At 34.2% G+C, this 23,716-nt stretch overlaps 1 pseudogene; it reads left to right on the top strand.

Annotated features, from left to right (window-relative positions):
- Window positions 1-8,580: 8,580 nt before the first annotated feature.
- Window positions 8,581-18,067, top strand: LOC101051231 (transmembrane and coiled-coil domains protein 1 pseudogene; annotated as a pseudogene).
- Window positions 18,068-23,716: the final 5,649 nt, after the last annotated feature.

Raw genomic sequence — 23,716 nt, 5'->3', positions numbered from 1 at the left:
GTTTCTGTCAGAGTTGGATAAAAAATATAAAAACAAGTGATTGCAGGTATTCAGAAGCATACTTGGGAGAAGGTCAGTATATACTATAAGCTTCACATTCATTTAAGTTGTCTCCTTGTGAGAATTGGCCAAAATAGGACCAAAGAAATAGAACACAGCAGCTTTACTGAATGGATGATACACATATTGGATTTGGGAACTGCTAAAGCAGTTGTACTTTTAAGGGCAGAATATTGGAGAGAATGAAGCCAAATTATGCCAGAAATTCCTCCTTGCATCATTGGTAACTCTTAAACTGCACTTACCCAAGATAAGACCTTGTGAGACCTAGGAACAACGTTTGCTATGAAGTTGAGAGTAAAGCAGAAACTTCAGAAATCGCATGTATTGGAAAGACATTGAAGATCAGCTCCAATGAGTAGAGACTGTGATGAACAGCCTAAATATTGAAATGAGATCCCAGAAATGTCATTCTCTATGATTAAGGGCTACACATTAGGAGTAAGGGAAATAGAACCACTATAACAAATCTGCAAACCAAACTTTGACAGCATCAATGTGATCTACCGGTAATTGATCTATCACCCAGAATAAAAACAAACACTCTTTAGTAGAAAATAACATAACCCAGAATTCTAACATATAACATTAACAATGCCTAGCACATAATTTAAAAAGGATCAAGTGAATAGTCTATACCTGCAAAATGTATCTGACATTAAGATGTTTTGAAAAGGATGAAAATCATAATAGATGGAGGAGAAGACAGAATTAATGGTCAAGGACAGATACAGAAGATACCTAAAAAGAAAAGGAAAAAAAGCACACATACAACTGAATGTAAACATGAGGTAAAACTTGGATAAAAGGGCTAACATACATGTACACTTACTTAAGAGGTGAAAAGAGAAAAAAATGGAACAGAAACAATATTTAGCAAAATAACTGCCCCTTCCCAGTCCCTGCAGTTCTCAATTTTGATGAAAGCATTAACTCACAAATGCTCTGCAAATCCTAATAATCACAATATCAAATTAAGTTACTAAAAAATAAAAGTTAAGTAAAAATATTTTAAATGACCATAGAAAAGTCATATTTTCTTTAGAGGAAAAAAATAAATAGAAAGAAATGATTTTCTCAACAGAAACTTTGGAAGCCAGAAGACATTGAGATTGTTTCCTCGAAATGCTGAAGAACCAAAAGGAAAGCAAAACAAAATCAGAAACCTTAACTTAGATTTCAATATGTAGTGAAAAAATTATTTACAAATAAAAACAAAATAAAAATGTCCTCAGACAAAAATTGAGTAAACAAAATATTAGCAGATTTGCACTACAAAAACTACTGAAGAAGTTCTTCAATTGAGTAAAATGATTCCAGAGGAGACAATTTATGTGAAAAAAAATTAATAGCACCAAAAAGGATAGATAATGTGAGAAAACGTATAGGATTACTCACTGTCTAAAGCAATGATAACAGCAATCTCTACGGGACCTAAAAAGTATTAAAGTAAAATACATGGCAATAGATAAAATGTTTTTTAAAAAAGGTAAATAGACCTAACCAAGAATTTAGTAAGAGTCTTTCTTTCTTTCTTTTTTTTTTTTTTTTTTTTTTTGAGATGGAGTTTCGCTCTTGTACCCAGGCTGGAGTGCAATGGCGCGATCTCGGCTCACCGCAACCTCTGCCTCCTGGATTCAGGCAATTCTCCTGCCTCAGCCTCCTGAGTAGCTGGGATTACAGGCATGTGCCACCATGCCCAGCTAAGTTTTTGTATTTTTAGTAGAGACGGGGTTTCACCATGTTGACCAGGATGGTCTCGATCTATTGACCTTGTGATCCACCCTCCTCGGCCTCCCAAAGTGCTGGGATTACAGGCTTGAGCCACCGCACCTGGCCAAGAGTCTTTCTTTCTTTGAAATATGGTAAAAGTACAAATTTATTTAAGTTTTTTAAATAAAGGACACATCAGCAATTTCTAAAGAAACAATACAAATATAAAAAAGACAAAATACATAAAAAAGAGCTAATTTAAAAAATAAAATGGCTTTTCAAGGATGAGATGGGTGGATCCTGAGGTCAGGAGTTCAAGACAAAACTGGCCAACATAATGAAACTCTGTCTCTAGTAAAAATACAAAACTTAGCCAGGTGTCATGGCGTGCACCTGTAGTCTCAGCTACTTGGGAGACTGAAGCAGGAAAACTGCTTGAATTTGGAAGGTGGAGGTTGCAGTTAGCCATGATTGCACCACTGAACACCATCCTGGGCAACAGAGTGAGACTCTGTCTCAAAATAAATAAATAAATAAATAAATAAATAAATAAATAAATAAAATAAAAAATTAAACTATATCAATAATTATGTCAAATATATATTTATTGAATATGTCAATAAAAAGATAAAAATTGCCACATTCATTTTTTTAAAGATCCATCTATATGCCATTTACAAAGCATACCTTTTTTTCCTTCAACTTTTATTTTAAGTTTAGGAGTACATGTCCAGGATGTGCAGGTTTATTTCATAGGTAAACATGTGCTTTGCTGCACAGATCATCCCATCACCTTGGTATTAAGCCCAGCATCCATTAGTTATTATTCCTTATGCTCTACCTTCCCCAATGCCCACAGGCCCCAGTGTGTGTTATTTACTGCCAAGTGTCCATGTGTTCCCATTGTTCAGCTCCTACTTATAAGTGAGAACATATGGTGTTTGCTTTTCTATTCCTGTGTTTGTTTTCTGTGGATAAGGATTTCCAATTCTATCCATGTCCCTGAAAAGGACATGATCTTATTTATTTTTATAGCTGCATAGTATTCCATGGTGTAGATGTATCATGTTTTCTTATCCTTTCTATCATTGATAGGCATTTAGGTTGATTCCATGTCTTCGCTATTGCGAATAGTGCTGCAATGAACATATGCATGCATGTATCTTCATTATAAAATAATTTATATTGGGAGGGTATACATTCAATAATGGGATTGCTGCATTAAATGGTGTCTTTGCCTCTAGGTCTTTGAGGAATCACCACACGGTCTTTCACAATGTTGAACTAATTTACACCCCCACCAACAGTGTAAAAGAATTTCTTTTGCTCCATAACTGTTCCAGTATCTGTTGTTTTTAGACATTTTAATAATAACCATTCTGACTGGCATGAGATGGTATGTCATTATGGTTTTGATTTGCATTTGTCTAACCATAGTGATGTTGAACCTTTATACACATGTGTGTTAGCCACATGTCTGACTTCTTTTGAGAAGTGTCTGTTCATATTCTTTGCCCACTTTTTAATGGAGTTGTTTTTTCTCATAAATTTGCTTAACTTCCTTGTTGATTCTGAATATTAAACCTTTGTCAGATGGATAGATTGCAAAAATTTTCTCCCATTCTGAAAGTTTTCTGAAAAACATACTCTGAATATAAATATAAACAGCTTGAAACAGCTGATAAAGAAGTTATGCCATAAATACATTATCCAAAAGAAAGCTAGTATGAATATATTATCAGTCAACATAGATTTTCAAGCAAAATATATTAAGAGAAATAAGATATTTTATAATTATAAAATGTTTTATAATTATGAAACATTTGAATCAATAGGAACATACAACAATTTCAAATTTGCATGCACTTGAAAACTGCTGTCAAATATATAAACCAAAAGCTGACAGAATTAAAATGATAGACAATCCAAAACCTTAATTGAAGATTTTAACATATCTCTCTTAATAACTGATAGAACAGGCAGACAAAAAAAGAGTAATAAGGATGTCAAAGTTCTGAATAATACCATTAACCAACTTGATCTAATTGGCGTATCTTTTTTTTTTATTGCATTTTAGGTTTTGGGGTACATGTGATGAACATGCAAGATTGTTGCATAGGTACACACATAGCAGTGTGGTTTGCTGCCTTCCGTCCCCTCACCTGTATCTGTCATTTCTCCCCATGCTATCTCTTCCCACCTCCCCACCCCCCGCCCCTCCCCCATTTCCCCCCAACAGACCCCAGTGTGTAGTGCTCCCAATACTACATCCACTTAATTACTAAATACACGTGTTTTTCAAGTAAATGTGAAACATTTATCAAAATGGATCATAGAGCACTTACGTAAGCCTTATACATTTCAAATGCTTGATATAGTGAATTTTTTCTGCCACTGTTGAGATTAATTAGAACTTAAATTACAAGAAAAAAAACTTGGAAAATGCAAATTATGGGACAGCAAATATTTCAAAAGCAAAATAGAGCTTAGAACACAATGGAACAACATCTTCACAGTTGCTGATAGTGAAAAACTGTCAAACTAGACTTCTGTAATTAATACTCATTCAAGAATGAATAAATAAAAACATTTTTGCAGAGAAAAAATCAGGCTCTCTAAAGGACATATATTAAAAGTTAGAAAAATTCCTCTTGAAGGAAAAGTTTTATGCCAAATTTTTTTAAAATGTTGAATATACTTCTAGCCTTCCACATGGGAAAAGGGAAATACACAACTCCAGCCCTCTCCAGTCATCCTGCTGTACCTAAGTGGCAAACAAAGCAGCAATACCAAACAAAAAAACCTAAGAAATAACAGTGAAGTTTATAGTCCAGAGACACATGCTCAGCAAAACACTGATAATTAATCATAAGATACACTGATAAGATTCATGCCAGAGTCAGATATGACAAGAATGTTGGAATTATCAGGTCAGAAATTGTTTTAAAACTATGACTAATGTGCTAAGGGAGTTAATGGAAAAAGTAGAAAGGCCACGCAACAACGGAATGAAAGCAGAAAAGAGAAATTCTAAGGAGAAAAAAAAAATTCTAGAGATTTTAAAAAAAAGTTACTAAACTGAAAAATGTTTTTGATGGGCTCATTAGTAGACTTGATGCACCTTAAGAGAGAGTCTTTAAGCTTGAGGGTATGATAATGGAAACTTCCAAACTGAAAGGTAAAGAGAAAAAATAATAATAAAAACAGAAGTATAGAATATCCAAGAAATATGGAACAAAAGGAACTATGTACAAAAATTATAACATATTTAATGTTGATACCAAAAGAAGAAAGAGAGAAATGAACAGAAGCAATATTTGAAACAATGAAGACTGAGAATTTCCCCCAAATCAAGTGGATTGGATAAAGAAAATGTGGTATGTAAATGTGAGATATAGATAGATAGATAGATAGATAGATAGATAGATAGATAGATAAATACACAACACACACACACACACACACACACACACATATGTCAAAATATAACAGATGTTAATGAGGATGTGGAAAAAGGGAATACTTATGCCCTGTTGATGGAAATGTTAATCAGTACAACCTCTATGGAAAACAGTGTGGAGATTTCTTAAATAATTAAAAATAGAATTACCAATGGATCTACAAGTTTCTTCATCCAATCATCTATTAATGGACACTCAGGTTAATTTCATATAGTTGCTATTTTGAATAGTGCTGTGATAAACATACGAGTACAGGTATATTTTTTATTTGATGGTTTCTTTTCCTTTGGTTACATACCCAGTAGTGAGATTATTGTATTGAATAATAATTCTATTTTTAGTTCTTTGAGAAGTCTCCATACTGTTTTCAACAGAGGTTGTACTAATTGACATTCCCACCAACAGTGTATAAACATTCCCTTTTCTCTGTATCCTTGGCAAGATCTATTAATTTTTGAGATTTTAGTAATAGGCATTCTGACTGGTATAAGATGCTATCTCATTGTAGTTTTAATTTGTACTTCTCTGATAAGTGATGTAAAGCATTATTCATAAGTTTATTGGCCATGTCTATGTCTTCTTTAAAAAAATGTCTACTTATGTCCTTTGCTCACTCTTTAATGGAGTCATTTGAGTCTCTTTTGTAAAGTTGTTTGAGTTTCTTTTAAATTCTGGATACTAGTCCCCTGTCGAATGCATAATTTTCAAATATTTTCTTCCACTCTGCAGGTCGTCTGTTCACTGTATTTTTGCTGTGCAGCAACTTTTTAGTTTAAGTCAGTCTCATTTGTCTGTTTTTGTTGCTGTTGTTGCATTTGCTTTTGTGGTCTTGATTATGAATTCTTTGTCTAGACCAATGTCCAGAAAAGTTTCCCCTAGGTTTTCTTTTAGTGTTTTCATAGTTTCAGGTCATATGTTTAAGCATTTGATGTATATTAAATTGATTTTTTTATATGGTGAGAGTTGGAGTCCAGTTTCATTCCTCTCCATATAGCAATCCAATTTTCCCAGCACCATTTATTGAAAATGGTGTCCTTTCCTCATTATATATTTTTATTGACTTTTTAAAAGATCAGTTGGCTGTAGATATGTGGCCTTAGGAAAAAATTATGATATTCATAAAGAACAAAAAAAGAAGCCTTAGTAGTCAATATTCTATGCAAAAAGAACAAAGCTATAGGCATCATATTACCTGGCTTCAAATTATACTGCAAGCCTATGGTAATCAAAACAGCATGGTATTAATATTACAATAGACAAATAGATCAATGGAACAGAATAGATAAGGCAGACGTTAAAAAATAAATAAATAAAAGACCTTAGTTGCAGAGAGGCAAAAATAAACATTACATCTTACTTCTCAGAAATTATGAAAGCAAGAAAAAAGTGGAGTGAAATATTTGGTGTTGAGAGAGAAAAACCACCAATCTAGAATTCTGGCACTGCAAAATCATCCATCAAAAGTGAAAGAAAAATGCTTTCTTTAGATAAACAAAAATTGATAGAATTATTGTCAGTAGAATTGCCTTGTGAGAAATGTTAAAAAGAAGAAAAGAAAGAAAGAAAGAAAAAAAAGAATATAGGTCAGAACCTCAGGTCCACATAAAGAAAAGAAAAACATTGGCAAATAAGTGAAGGTAAATAAAAACTTTTGTTTGTCTTATTCTTAGTTGATGTAATAGATAACAATTTTTACAAAAAAACGGCAACAATATATACAATTATCTATGCTTATATACATGTATACAGGCATATGTCATTTTATTGCTTCTCTTTGTTTTGCTTTAAAGATATTGTGCTTTTTACAAACTGAATGTTTGTGGCAACTATGCATTGATAAGTCTATTAGTACCATTTTTCCAATAGCACATATTTTTTTGTGTGTCTCTGTCACATTTTGGTAATTCTTGCAATGCTTCAAACTTTTTCATTATTATTATATCTGTTATTGTGATCTGTGATCCGTTAACATTGATGTTACCATTGTAATTGTTTTGGGGTGCCACAAACTGCACAATATGAGACAGCAAAGTTTATTGATAAATGTTATATGTACTCTAATTGTTCCATGAACTGATCATTCCCTTGTCTTGTCTCTCTCCCTCTTCTTTAGCCTCTCTATTCCCTGAGACACAACAATATTGAAATTAGGCAAATTAGTACCTTACATGGCTTCTAAGTATTTAAGTGAAAGGAGGCATTTCACATCTCCCATTTTAAGTCAAAAGTTAGAAACAATTAAGCTTAGTGAGGAAGGTATGTCAGAAGCAAAGGTAGGCTGAAAGCTAGGCCTCTTGTACTAGCTAGCCAAGTAGTGAACACAAAGGAAAAGTTTTTGAAGAAAATTAAAAGCACTACTCCAGTGATCCCAGGAATAATAAGAAAGCAAATCAGTCTTATTGCCAATATGAAGGATGTTTGAATGGTTTGGATTGAAGGGCAAATCAGTATCAATATTTCCTTATGTGAAAGCCTAGTCCACACCAATGCCCAAAGTCTCTTCAGTTCTATAAAGACTGAAAGAGGTGAGAAAGTTACAGAAGAAAACTTGTAAGCTGTCATTTATTGATTCATGAGACTTAAGGGAGAAAGCCATCTCCATAACATGAAAGAGCAAAGTGAAAAAATGATAGTGTATGAGAGGCAAGTTATCCAGAAGATCTAGATAAGATTATCGTGTTGATGAAGGTAGGTAGACTAAACAATAGATATTCAATGCAGACAAAACAGTCTTCTACTGGAGAAAAATGCTATATAGGACTTTCATAGCTAAAGAGAAGTCAACCTGGTTTCAGAGTTTCAAAGGGCAGGGTGACTCTCTCGTTAGGGCTAGTGCAGTGACTTTAAGCTGAAGCCAATATCCATTGACCATTCTAAAATTCTTAAGGCTCTTAAGAATTATGTAAAATCTACTCTGTGTTATATAAATGGAACAACAAAGACTATACAAGAGGGCATCTGTTTGGAACATGGCTTATCAAATATTTTAAGCCCACTGTTGAGACCTACTGCTCAGAAAAAAAAAAGAGTATTTTCAAAATATTATTGCTCAATGATGATGCAGTTGGTCATCTAAAAGCTTGAATGTAGACGTGCAAAAAGATTAATGTTTTCATGCCTTAGTAAGAGTGTTTTCATGCCTGCTAACATAACATCCATTCAGTAGCCCAGGGATGAAAGACTAATTTTAACTTTCAAGTCTTATCATTTAAGAGATACACTTTGAAAGACTATAGTTGTATAGACAGTGATTCCTCTGATAGATCTGGGCAAAGTAAATTAAAAATTTTCTGGAGTTTACCATTCTAGGAGCTATTAAAAACATGATTCATATGAGGAGGTCAAAATGTCATCATTAACAGGAGCTTGGAATAAGCTGATTCCAATCCTCATGGATGACTTTGAAGCGTTCAAAATTTTAGTGGAGGAAGTAAACGCAGATGTGGTGGAACTAGCAACAGAAGTAGAATTCAAAGTGGAGCCTAGATATGTGATTAAATTGCTGCACTATTATGATCAAACTTGAAGGGATGAGGAGTTGCTTCTCAAGGATGAGAAAAGAAAGTGGTTTCTTAATATGGAATCCACTCCTGGTGAAGATGCTGTAAACATTATTGAAATGACAACAGCAGACTTAGAAAAATAGTACATCACTTTTGTTAAAGTAGCAACAGAATTTGAGAAGATTGATTTTGAAAGACGTTCTACTCTGGGTTAAATGGTTTTAAACGGCATTGCATGCTACAGAGAAATCTTTCATAAAGGAAAAATTAATTGATATGGTAGCTTTCATTATTGTCTTACTTTTAAAAATTGCCACAGCCACCCCAATCTATAACGACCATTACCCTGATCAGTCAGCAGCCATCAAAAATGAGGCAAGAACTTCTACCAGCAAAAGGATTATTACTCACTGAAGGCTCAGAAAATTACAAGCATTTTAAGCAATAAACTATTTTAATTAAGATTTGTACATCATTTTTAGGCATAATGCTATTGCATACTTAATATACTACAGTATAGTATAGATATGAATTTTATATGCACTCAGAAACCAAAAAATTCATGACTTGCTTTATGGTGAAATTTACATTACTGCAGTGATATGGAACTGAACACACAATGTCACCAAGGTATTCCTTTATATATGCTTTTGTATGTTTATGTATAAATAAAATAAATTATAGCAATGATACAAGGGACAGAAGGGAGGAATTCGAGATTTTTAAAAATTATAAGGTACTTGCATAACCCATGAAGTGGTATAATGTTATTCAAGAGTAGACCTGGCAGGGGACAGTGGCCCACACCTGTAATCTCAGCACTTTGGGAGGCCAAGGCAGGCAGATTATGAGATCAAGAGATAAGACCATCCTGGCTAACATGGCGAAACTCCGTCTGTACTAAAAATACAGAAAATTAGCTGGGCATGGTGGCACACACCTGTAGTCTCAGCTACATGGGAGGCTGAAGCAGGAGAACTGCTTGAACCCAAAAGGCGGAGGTTGCAGTGAGCTGAGATTGCACCACTGCATTCCAACCTGACAACAGAGTGAGACTCCATCTCAAAAATAATAATACTTTTTAAAAAGTGGACCTGTATTAGTTGCAAAGGTATACTGCAAACTCTAGTACAACCACTAAAAAAATATAAAAATTATAACTAATATTTCAAGAAAAGAGAGAAAAGGGAATAATATAAAATGCATTTAAAACCACACAAAAAAATATGGAAGACAAAAATAGGAACCAAGAACAAGTAAAATAAAAGGTAAGGGTTAAAAAGTATAGTAAATATTAATCCAAATATGTCAATAGTTACTTTTAATATCAATGGCCTAAATGCATTAAAAAAAAAGACAGAGATTGCCAAATCGCATCAAAAAAACAAGACTTAACTATATGTTGTCTGTAGAAGACTCACTTTAGTTATAAAGACACATATAGATAAAAAGCAAACAAAGGTATACCACGCTAACTGATCAAAAGAAAGAGCAGTTTCAGACAGAGCTGACTTCACAGCAAGGAAAGTTGTCAGGGATAGAGGAGCATTACCTAATGATTATCGGGCAAATACTTTAAAAATACATAATGATTAATGTGCATATGTATGCACTTAATAATAGTGTATCAAAATACATGAGGCAAAATCTGATATAACCGTCCAGAGAAACAAATAAATTGACTACTATAGTTGGTGATTTCACACCCTTCTGTCAGAAATGAACAGATCCAACAGGCAGAAAATAAGTAACAAGTAAGAATGGCCTAACTGAACAGCATTATTAATAAACCGTATTTAATCAACGTCTATAGACCGCTTTATTGCAAACAGGAGATTACCTTCTCAAGTTTACATGGAACATTCACTAAGATAGACCACATTCTGGATAATAAAACAACACCTTAACAAGTTTAAATGAATATAAATCATACAATTTTCTGTTCTCAGACCAGTATAATTAAACTGTAATTAATAACATAATAGCATGGAATCTATGAATTGCTTTTGGCAGTATGGCCATTTGCACAATATTGATTATTCTTATCCATGAGTATGGAATGATTTTCAATTTGCTGTGTCCTCTCTTATTTCCTTAAGCATTGGTTTGTAGTTTTCCTTGAAGAGGCCCTTCACTTCCTTCATTAGCTATATAACTAGGTATTTTATTCCGTTTGTGGCATTTATAAATAGGAGTTCATTTATGATGTGGCTCTCTTCTTGTCTGTTGTTGGTGTATAGGAATGCTTGTGATTTCTGCCCAATAATTTTGTAGCCTGAGACTTTGCTGAAGTTGCTTATCAGCTTAATAAACCTTTGGGCTGAGTCAATGGGGTCTTCTACATGTAAGATCATGTCTTCTGCAAACAAAGATAATTCGACTTCCTCTTTTACCATTTGAATACACTTTATTTCTTTCTTTTGCCTAATTGCCCTGGCCAGAATTTCCAATATTATGTTGAACAAGCGTGGTAAGAAAGGGCATTCTTGTCTTGTGCCAGTTTTCAAGGGGAATGCTTCCAGCTTTTGCCCATTCAGTATGATATTGGCTGTGAGTTTGTCATAAATGGTTCTTATAATTTTGAGGTATAAATATCTAGTTTACTGAGAGTTTTTAACATGAAGAGATGTTGAATTTTATTAAAGGACTTTTTTTTTAATTGCATTTTAAGTTTTAGGGTACATGTCAAGAAAATGCAAGATTGTTGTATAGGTACACACATGGCAGTGTGATTTGCTGCCTTCCTCCCCCTCACCTATATCTGTCATTTCTCCCCATGCTATCTCTTCCCACCTCCCCAGCTCTCATCCCTCCCCCATTTCCCCGCAATGGACCCCAGTGTGTAGTGCTCCCCTCCCCGTGTCCATGTGTTCTCATTGTTCAACACCTGCCTATGAGTGAGAACATGCGGTGTTTGATCTTCTTCTCTTGTGTCAGTTTGCTGAGAAGGATGGTTTCCAGGTTCATCCATGTCCCTATTGAAGGACTTTTCTGCATCTATTGAGATAATCATGTGGTTTTTGTCTTTAGTTTTGTTTATGTGGTGAATTACATTTGTTGATTTGCATATGTTGAACTAACTTTGCATTCCCAGAGATGAAGCTGATTTGATGGTGGTGTATAAGCTTTTTGATGTGCTTCTGGATTTGGCAGTATTTTACTGAATATTTTTGCATTGATGCTCATCAGAAATATTGGCCTGAAGTGATTTTTGTTTTTGTTGTATCTCTGCCAGGTTTTGGTACCAGGAAGATGTTGGCCTCATAAAATGAGTTAGGGAAGAGTCCCTACTTTTCAGTTCAGAAGTAATAATACCACCTCCTCTTTGTACCTTTTGTAGAATTCAGCTGCAAATGCATCTGAACCTGGGCTTTTTTGGTTGGTAGGCTATTCAACTTCTTCCTCGTTTCATCTTGGGAGGGTGTATTCGTCTGGGAATTTATCCATTTCTTCTCATTTTCCAGTTTACTTGCAGAGAGGTATTTTTGCAATCTATCCATTTGAAAAGGTTTTAATATTCAGAATCTATAAGAAACTTAAGCAAATTTATAAGAAAAAAACAAACAACTCCATTAAAAAGTAGGCGAAGCACACGAACAGACATTTCTTAAAAAAAAAGAAAAAACATGCGAACAGCCAACAAACATATGAAAGAAAGCTCAGCATCACTGATTATTAGAGAAATGCAAATCAAAATCACAAGACACCATCTCACACCAGTTAGAATGAAGATTATTAAAAAGTCAAGAAACAGCAGATTCTCACAAGGTTGCAAAGAAAAAGGGACGCTTTTACACTGTTGGTGGGAATATAAATTAGTTCAACCATTGTGGAAGAGAATGTGGTAATTCCTTAAAGATTTAGAACAAGAAATACCATTTGACACAGCAATCACATTATTGGGTATGTATCCAAAGGAATGTAAATCATCCTATTATGAAGATACATGCACTCACATATTGATTACAGCACTATTCACAATAGCAAAGACCCAAATGCCCATCAGTTATAGATCAGATAAAGCAAATGTGGTACATGTACACAATGGAATACTATACAGTCATAAAAAATGATAACACATCCTTTGCGGGGACATGGATGGAGTTGAACAATAAGAACATTTAAACACAGGGAGGGAAACAACACTCACTGGGACCTGTCAGGAGAGGATGGGCAGTGGAGAGAGAATTAGGGCAAATAACTAATGCATGCTAGGCTTATACCTAGGTGACAGGTTAATAGGTGTAGTAAACTTCCATGGTACATGTTTACTTATGTAACAAACATGCACATCCTGCATATATATCCCAGAACTGAAAAATAATAATAATATTGAAAAAACAGATATCTGAAAAATCTCAAAATATTTGGAGATTAAACAATACACTTCTATGAAACCCCTGGATCAAAGAAGACATCTCAAAGAAATTTTAAGATATTTTGAACTAAATAAGAAGACATATCAAAGAAATTTTAAGATATTTTGAACTACATAAGAATGAAAATATAATTTATCAAAATCTGTGGGATACAATGAAAAGAATGTTCAGAGGGAAATTTATAGTATTGAATACATATTCTGAGGAAAAGAAAAAATATAAAATTAATCACTTAAGCCTCCACCTTAAGAAACTATGAGAAAATGTTTAAATTAAATCCAAAGTAAGGAGAAGAAGATAAATAATAAAAATTAGAGCAGAAATCAATGAAATTGAAAAAATAAAACCAATAGAAAAAATTAACAAAACTGAAAGCTGATTCTTTGAAATCATCAATAATATTGATAAGTATCTAGCCAAGCTAACAAAGAAAAGGGAAGAAGTGGTGGGAGAAGAGGGAGACAAAGGGAAAGAGAAGGAGAGAAAAGATACAAATTCCTAATATTGTAAGATCACTACAGATTGTATTGAAACATAAAGGCTAATAAAGAATTACTATGAACAACTCTATACCCACAGATCTTATAACATAGATAAAATGAGCCAATTGCTTGAAGGATATAATATGACAAAATTCACTCAAGAAAATAATAGACAATATGAGCATGGCTAATCTAGTAAATAATTTGAATCAATAATGTATTGCCTCCCAAAATAGAAACCACCAGGAATTCTACCCAACATTTAAGGAATAATTATGCCAATTTTCTGTAATCTATTCCAGAGGATGGATGCAGAAGAAGTATTTTTGAACACAGTCAGTGACACCAGCATAACTCTAATACCAAAACAAGACAAAGGCATCACAAGGAAAAAACAAATAAACAAACACACAAACTAAAGACCAATATTGCTCATGAACATATATGCAAAAATTCTCAACAAAGTATTAATAAATCATATCCAACAATGTCTAAAAAAATTATACACCATGACCAAGGGTTTTATACCAGGTATGCAAAGCTGATTTAACATTCAAAATCAGATAATGTAATCTGTCACATCAATGGACTAAAGAAGAAAAGCCACAGGATTATAACAACAGATGCAGAAAAGTATTCAACAAAATCCAACACCCACACATGATAAAAACTCACAACAAATTAAGAAAAAAATATTCACAAAAAAACCCTACAGGTAACATTACATTTAATGGTATGAAACTAGCAGCTTTTACACTAAGATCAGGCAGATAGCAAGAATATCTCCTCTCACCACCTCTTTCTACTATCATACTGGGTGTCTGGCTACTGAAATAAAACAAGAAAAGGTAAAATTGGAAGGAGGAAATAAAACTCTCTATGGCTACAGATGAATTGATCATCTATGCAGAAAATCCAGATAATCAACAAACAACTCCTGGAACTAATGTGTGACTAAAGCAAGATTGCAGGATACTACGTTAACATACAAAAATTAACCACTTTTCAACATATGAATATAGATGCAAAAAATGTACAAGTGGAACTTGAAATTAGATACAGTTTACCATTTACATTAGCACTTCCCAAAGTGAAATACTTAGGTATAAATCTAACAAAATATGTATAAGATCTATATGAAAAAAATTGTGAAACTCTGATAAAAGGTATAAAGAAGAATAAATAAATGTAAATGTATACCATATTCATGGGTAGGAAGACTTAATACTGCCGGTTCTTTTCAAGTTGATCTATAGACTTAATATAATCTCAAATTTAAAACTCAGCAAGTTATTTTATAGATATCCATAAACTGATTGTAAGCTTCATATGGAGAGGCAGAACACCCAGAAGAGCCAACACAATATTAAAGCAGAAGAACAAAGTCAGATGACTGACAGTACGTAACTTCAAGATTTATTGTAAAGCTACAGTAGTCAAGACAATGTGTTGTTGTCAAGAGAATGGACAAGTAGATCAGTGGAACAGAATAGAGGGCCAATAAGTAGGCCTACATAAATATAGTCAAATAATCTTTGACAAAAGAATAAAGGCAATACAATAGAACAAGAACAGTCTCTTCAACAAATGATGCTGGGATAATTGAACATCTACATGCAAAAAAATAAATCTTAGATACATACTTAACATCTCTCACAAAAATTAACTCAAAATGGATGATCAACCTAAATTTAAAATACGAACTATAAAACTCTAAAAGATAAGCAAAAATAAAATTTAAATGATCTTGGAAATAGTAATAACTTTTTAGATAAAACACCAAAGGCATGATCCATAGAACATATAATTAGTAAGTTGAACTTTATTAAAAACTCCTCCTTTATGAAAGATGATGTCAAAAGAATTAAAGGATAAGCCATAAGCAGTGGTAACAGGTAGTTGGGGTGAGGTGCATGAGGAGGTTGGTTGGAAGTGATCAACTAGGGCACAGTGCCATCAGTGGCTGGAGCCAGCACTTGAGCTTGAAAGAGGTATTAGTGGAGACTCTGGCTGTTCCTCCTCTTCCCACTAATACTACTTTCTGGAGAAAACACATTCATGGTTAGTACTTTCTTCAGATGCTGACATTTGGTGAATAGTTACTCTTGGTCACAAGATTTGGAAGACACACTATCCATCCTCCCAGATTGGATCTCTTTTCAAATGGATCTTCTATCTCTATGCTTGTTTTTGAAGATAACTTTTTGGAAAACATTTTGGATTACAATTGTTCATCCTCTTCTAGGCAAAGAAAGTAAAGATATTGCTGGGATTTTGAGGGGCTTTTCCTAAAAGGATTCTTATACACCTTAGAAGTGCTTGAGGAAGAGTGATAAAGGTAGCATAAACCCTTAATCTCATGGCTGTATGCACAGTCACTGTTGAAGCAAATTCCTACATAATCTAACACTCTTTGTGTGTTAAAAAAAAATAAGTTTGCAAATAAGCATATTAAGTCTACTGGTGGAGCCTCTGGGCATGAACATTTATATAAGGACTCTGATCCTAGAGGCAAATAACAAGATGCAGAGGCCAGAAAGCACACAGAATGAGGAAAAAAGCTGTCTAAAATAACCCACAATGTTTGGAAAAACATTAATTTGATTGGCTAAGGCTTGAAGGATCTCTTCCAACACTAGCACTGGAGGGCATCAGTGTCTCCATACCACGGGCAGCCTATTTAGGCCAGTCCAGAACCTGAAATGGATCTGGAAATCCACATGCATGTGCCGAGACTGATAGTGTCTCCACTGACTCCACAGCTCTAAATCATATCCTACAGAAGATTAAAATGCCACCTTAGATAAAGAGAGGAACAAGCTTGCACAATAGGTAGAATAAGCCAGAAGCCCCAAAGGAAAGTTACCAAATCAGGAAATCTGGCCAGGATATCGCGGCTTTTATGCAGTCAGGCCAACCCAGGTCTTCATCCTCAATTGATGCCCCTATCAGCTCCACTGTAAAGGAAATAACTTGTGCCAATGCTGCTGCATGTCTACCAAGAGAAGAGGGAACTGTAGAGTGGATTAAATGGTTGGAGGCAAGCAGCCTCACCCAGATATCTAGAGCAGTGGTCTGCAGTACTAACGGCAGCATTCACACAGACTCCATGGATGGAACAGCAGACCCTCAGTGCAAAAGGGAAAAAAAAGCCTGCTACTGTTCACCTGCAGCAGAAGAGCTGGATCCTCCCATGACAGATCAAGATTGCACAAACGGCTTGGGATGACAGCATTGCTGCGTACTTGAAGCTTGCCAACAGCTCAGACAAGCAGCAGGTTGGCTGAATCAAGCAGGACTTTGAGAAGAACCAGAAATCTGCCCAAATCATCCTCCAGGTACAAAAGAAGCTTGAGTATTACCACAGGCTGCTCTAAGGAGGTGGAGCAGAATGGAATCCCCCCAGCAACCAAAGAATGTCTTTATGAATATTCAGCAGGGTCTGACGGATGTGGAAGTAAAGGTTAGTGGCTTCAGTGAAAGTGTAGTGAGTGGTGTCAAAGGTGGATTTTTCCAGTTTCTCTCAGGCCAACTGTTCATTAGCAGGGATCATGGTCTCCAAGCCCAGAGAGTTTGCCTCAATGACTTGGAACAAATTAGGTAGTACAAACAACATCCATAACCTGAAGGACTCTTTAGAGGTAGGGTGAGTGGATGAGGGGAAGGCTTTGAGAGTGATTTTGAACTTCAAGTGATGCCTACAATATGGTAGTCAGGAAGATTGTTCTAGGACCACTTTAGGCTCAGTGGGAGTCAACAGTACCACTGGTGGCATCACTGTAGGAGCATCCAGCTCTGAAAAGAATACCCTGCACATACAGACCTCAGAATTTAATGCATTATTACATGAGATCCAGGAGATCTGGAAAACCCAGGCCAGGCTAGAGAAATCATTTGATAACCTCAAGGAACATTATCAGAGAGACAATTTCTTAGTAATGAAGACTTTATGGGAGGAGTGAAATAGATGTGCATGATGAGAAGAATAACTAAATGACTAAAGAAGCTTCACCAGAATGAAATATTGAACTTGAAGTAGGAATTGGCTAGCAGGGAAAAATTTGTATATCAGTCCTGTGGACGGACCTGGGAAATCTAGGAGGCATGCTGGACCTGCATCTTCAAGATGGAGCTGGATATTCAAGATGCAACACTAGGAGGTTTTGGAGCTAGAAGGGCCAGAGAATGCCACTGCCTGGAATCTTCTGGATAAAGTAATCGACATCTTCCTAGCTGTCATGGCAGTCCTTTTGGTCTTTGTCCTTATAGTAGCTAACAGTGTGGTTCCCCTTATGAAAACTTGTAATAGGGTGTTCAGTACTTTATTCCTTGTGGTTTTCACTGCCTTTCTCTGAAAGCACAAGGATTCCCTCTTCAGCTATGTGGAATGGTTCTTTTCATCCCCAAAGGATGCTGGCACAGAAGGTATTGCTCACTTTTCTCTGGCAATGCATGGAGTAGGAAGTTAGACAGGAACTTACCTACTCTGAAGTTTTCTACAACAAAAGAGTTGAGTGAATCTGTTTACATGTAGAATGATGTTTTCTTCTTCAAGAGACATAATTACAATAGTACTTTTTAGATTTTATCGAATAATTTTTTGGAACAAAATCATGGACAATTTTTATGTAACATGATTTTCTTTTGAATGTGAATCTTAAACAGTTATTTAACAAGAACCAACAATCTGAAGTATACAGCTGTGTCTAGGTCCATATCATCCTGAACACACCAATATCATCTGAAGTATACTGCTGAAAGAAAAGAATGTTAATGAGCAATAAGAAATCATCTGAAGGGGCAAAGCTCACTGGTAATAATAACTACACAGAAAAAGAGAATATTATAATATTGTAAACTAGTCATATCTTGACTAGAAAGATAAAGGGGGAATAAATTGAAAATAATAACTGCAACAACTTTTCGAGACATAGTACAATAAGATATAAATAGAAACAACAGAAAGTTTAAAAGTGGGAAGATAAAGTGTAAAGTTTTTATTAGTTTTCCTTTTGCTTCTTTGTTGGTTTCTTTGTTTAGACAATTAAAGTTCAGTTCTTATTAGTTTAAAATAATGGGTTATAAGATATTATTTGCAAGCCTCATGGTAATCTATAAGTAAAATCATGCAATGGATACATAAAAAATAAAGCAAGCAATAAAAACATACTATCTGATAAATTCACCTTTGCCAAAAGTAAGATAAGAATGAAGGAAAGAAGGAAGAAAAAACTATAAAAGAAAACTCAGAAAACAAGTAAAATGGCAGAAATTAGTTTATTAATAATAATATTGAACACAAATGGACTAAACTCTCCAAACAAAAGAGATAGATTGGCTGAATGGATTAAAAATAATAATAAGACTCAGTGCTCTGTTGCCTGCAAGAAACACACTTCACTTATAAAGACACACATTGACTGAAAATAAAGAGATAGAAAAATATATTCCATGCCAATGAAAAACAGAAAAAAGCAGAAGTAGCTATACTTAGACAAAATAGATTTCAAGTCAAAGACTATAAAAAAAGACAAAGAAAGTCATTAATGTAATGATAAAAAGGTAAATTCAGTAAGAGGATACAATGGTTATAAATACATATGCTCCCAACACTAAAGCATCCCAATATGGAAAGCAAATATTATTAGAGACACAGAGAGAGATAGACCCCAATATAATAAGAACTGCAGACTTGCCGGGCGCGGTGGCTCAAGCCTGTAATCCCAGCACTTTGGGAGGCCGAGGTGGGTGGATCACGAGGTCGAGAGATCGAGACCATCCTGGTCAACATGGTGAAACCCCGTCTCTACTTAAAATACAAAACATTAGCTGGGCGTGGTGGCGCATGCCTGTAATCCCAGCTACTCAAGAGGCTGAGGCAGGAGAATTGCCTGAGCCCAGGAGGCGGAGGTTGCGGTGAGCCGAGATCGCGCCATTGCCCTCCAGCCTGGGTAACAAGAGCGAAACTCCATCTCAAAAAAAAAAAAAAAAAAAAAAAGAACTGCAGACTTTAACACCCCACTTTCAGCATTGGAGAGATCTTCCAGACAGAAAATCATAGGACAAATGGACCTAATACATATTTACAGAACATTTTAGTCAATGGCTAAAGAATACATATTCTCCTCAGCATAAGAATCAGTCTCAAGGATAAATCATATATCAAGTGACAAAAAAAGTCTTTAAACATTCAAAATTTTGAAATAATATCAAACATTTTCTTTGACCATAATGGAATAAAACTAAACATCATTATCAAGAGGAATTTTTAAAACTACACAAACACATGGAAATTAAACAATATGCTTCTAAATGGCAAGTGGTCAATGAAGAAATTAAGAAGGAAACTGAAAAATTTCTTGAAACAAATTTTAGTGAAAACTCACTACCAAAACCTATGAGATATAGCAAAAGCAGCACTCAGAGGAAAGTTTATAGTTATAAGTGCCTACATCAAAAAAGAAGAAAAACTTCAAATAAGTAATGTGACAATGCAGCTTAAGGAACAAGAAAAGAAGAAACCAAAATTAGGAAATGAAAAGAAATAATAAGAATCAGAGCAGAAATAAATGAATTTGAAATGAAAACAATACAAAAGATCATCAAAACAAAAAGTTGGTTTTTTGAAAAGATGAACTTGACAAACCTTTAGACAGAATAACTAAGAAGAAAAAGAAAATACCTAAGTAAATAAAATCTGAGATGAAAAAGAAGATATTACAATTGATACTGCAGAAAATCAAAGGGTCATTAGTGTCTACTATGAACAACTATATGCCAACAAATTAAGAAATCTAGAAGAAATGGACAAATTCTGAGCCACATAAAATCTAGCAAGATTAAGCCATGAGGAAATCCAAAATTTGAACAGACCAATAACAAGTAATGAAATAAAACTCTAATAAAGAATCTCTCAGTAAATAAAAGCCCAGTACCCAATGGACTGCTTAATTCTACTACACTCTTAAAGAGGAACTAATACAAATTTTATTCAAATTTTTCCAAAAAATAGAGGAGGGAATACCTCCAAACTCATTCTATAATGCCTATATTACCTGATACCAAAACCAATGACACAAAACAGGTCAATATCTGATTAATATTGACGTGAAAATCCTCAACAAAGTACTAGCAAACTGAATTCCACAATACACTGAAAAGGTCACGCATCATGACAAAGTGGAATTTATCCCAGGGATGCAAAGATGGCTCAACATAATGCAAATCAATGTGATATATCATATAAACAGAATGAAAGATGAAAACCATATAATCGTTTTTGATGCTAAAAGCATTGGATAAAGTTCAACATCACTTCTTGAAAAAATCCTCAAAAACCTGGGAATAGAAGGAACATAACACAATAAATGCCATATGTGACACTTCCACAGTTAGTATCATACTGAATAGAGAAAAACTGAAAGCCTTTCTCTAAAATCTGGAAAATGACAAGGATGCTCACCTCTAACACTATTCCATGTAGTACTTGAAGTCTTAGCTAGAGCAATGAAACAAGAGAAAGTAATAAAGACCATACAAGTGAGAAAGGAAGACATTAAATTATCCTTCTTTGCAGATATGATCTTATAAATGGAAAATTTTAAAGGCTCCACCAAAAAACTATTAGAACTGATACATTCTGTAAAATTTCAGGATACAATATCAACAAACAAAACCCAGTGGTGTTTCTATATGTCAACAGTGTGGAATATAACAAAGAAATCAAGAAAGTAATCCCATTTATCATACCCACAAATAAAATTAAATTTCTAGAAATTAACAAAGGAAGTGAAAGTTCTCTACAATGAAAACTATAAAACACTCATAAGAGATATTAAAGAGGACAAAGAAATTGAAATATATTCCATTTTTATGGAGTGGAAGAATAAATATTGTTCAAATGCCCATGCTACCCAAAGCAATCTATAAATTCAGTGCAATCCCTGTCAAAATGCCAATGACATTTTTTACAGATATAGAAAAAAAAACTTAAAATTTATATGGAACCACAAAGGATCCAGTATAGCCAATGATATCTTGAGCAAAAATAACAAAACTGGAGGAATCACATTACCTGGCTTCAAATTAGACTACAGAGCTATAGTAACCAAAACAGCATGGCACTGGCATGAAAACAGACACATACACCAATGGAACAGAATACAGAACCCAGAAATAAAACCACACACCTACAGTGAGCTGATTTTCAACAAAAGTGCCAAGGCAAACATTGGGGAAAAGGCAGTCTCTTCAATAAATTATGCTGGGAAAACTGAATACCCATATGCAGAAGAATGAAACTACACCTTTATCTCTTACTGTATACAAAAATTAAATCAAAATTGCTTGAAGACTTAAATATAGAATCTCAAACTATGAAACTACTAAAAAAAAAAAAAAAAAAAAAAAAAAAAAAAAAAAAGCTAAAAACCTTGGAAAACTCTTCAGGACATTGGACTGGGCAAAGCTTTCTTGAGTAATACTCCACAAGCACAGGCAACCAAAGCAAATATGGACAAATACACTCACATCACATTAAAAAACTACTGCACACCAAAGGAAACAATCAACGAAGTGAAGAGACAATTGTCAGAATATGAGAAAATATTTGCAACTATCCATATGACAATGGATTAATAACCAGAATATGCAAGAAGCTCAAATAACTCTAAGAAAACATTCAATGATCAAATTAAACATTGGTCAAAATATTTGAATAGACATTTATTAAAAGACATATAAATGTAAAATAGATGTATGAAAAGGTGCTCCACATCAATGATCATCAGAGAAATGCAAATAAAAACTAAAATGAGATATTACCTTATCCCAGTTAAAATGGCTTATTTCCAAATTACAGTCAATAACAAATGCTGGCAAGGAGGTGGAGAAAAAGGAAATTTGTACACGGCTGGTGGAAAACTACATTTATACAATCACTATGGAGAACAGTTTGGAGGTTTCTCAAAAAACTAAAAATAGAGCTATCATAGGATCCAGCTATCCCACTACTAGATATATACTCAAAAGAAAGGAAATTAGTATATTAAAGATATAAGATATATCTGCACTCCCATGTTTATTGCAGCATTATTCCAATACCCAAGATTTGTAAGCAACCTAAATGTCCATCAACAGATAAGTGGATAAAGAAAAAGTGATACATATACCCAATGGAGTACTACTCAGATGCAAAAAAAAGAATGAGATTCTGTCATTTGTAACAGCATGGATGGAACCAGATGTCATTATGTTAAATGAAATAAGCCAGGCACAGAAAGACAAACTTCACATGTACTCACTTATTTACGGAGGCCAAAAATAAAAACAAATGTATACAGATAGAGAGTAGAAGGATGGTTATGAGAGGCTGGAAAGGATTGTTAGTGGGGGTGAGGCATTGGGGATGATTAACAGGTACAAAAAAATAGATAAATATGATCTAGCATTTGATAAAACAACAGGATGATTATAGTTAGCAATAATTTATTGTAGATCTTAAAATAACTATAAGAGTATAATTGGTTTTTTTGTAACACGAATAAAGTATAAATGCTTGAGGTAATGAATATGCCACTTACTCTGATGTGATTAATATGCATTGTATGCCTGTATCAAAATATCTCACATACCCCTTAAATATATACACATACTATGTACCTACAAAAATTAAAAAATAAAACAAAACAAAAAATACGAGTCACAGATTGGGAGAAAATATTTGAAAATGACGTATTTGATTAAGAAGTATTATCCAAAATTATAAAGAACAATTAAAATCCAATCATAAGAAAATGAACAACCTAAAAAGAAATGGTAAGGACCTGAACCAATACCTCATCAAAGAAGATAGCCAGATGGCAAGTAACTATATAAAAATATGTCTATGTCATATGCCATTAGGGAATTGCAAATTAAAACAATAAAATACTGCTACCCAACTATTAGAATGGCCAAAATCCAAAACACCTTCAACACCAAATGCTGGCAAGGATGTGCAGAAACAGCAACCCTCATTCATTGCTGGTGGAAATGCAAAATGGCACTGCCACTTTGGACGGCAGCTTGGATATTTCTTAAAAAACTAAACACACTCTTATCATACAATCCATGAATCA

This window comes from Saimiri boliviensis, chromosome 15 (assembly GCF_048565385.1).
Source record: "Saimiri boliviensis isolate mSaiBol1 chromosome 15, mSaiBol1.pri, whole genome shotgun sequence".
NCBI classification, from domain to species: domain Eukaryota; kingdom Metazoa; phylum Chordata; class Mammalia; order Primates; family Cebidae; genus Saimiri; species Saimiri boliviensis.
The sequence above is the reverse complement of the archived record's forward strand: the minus strand, read 5'-3'. Positions and strand labels throughout refer to the sequence as shown.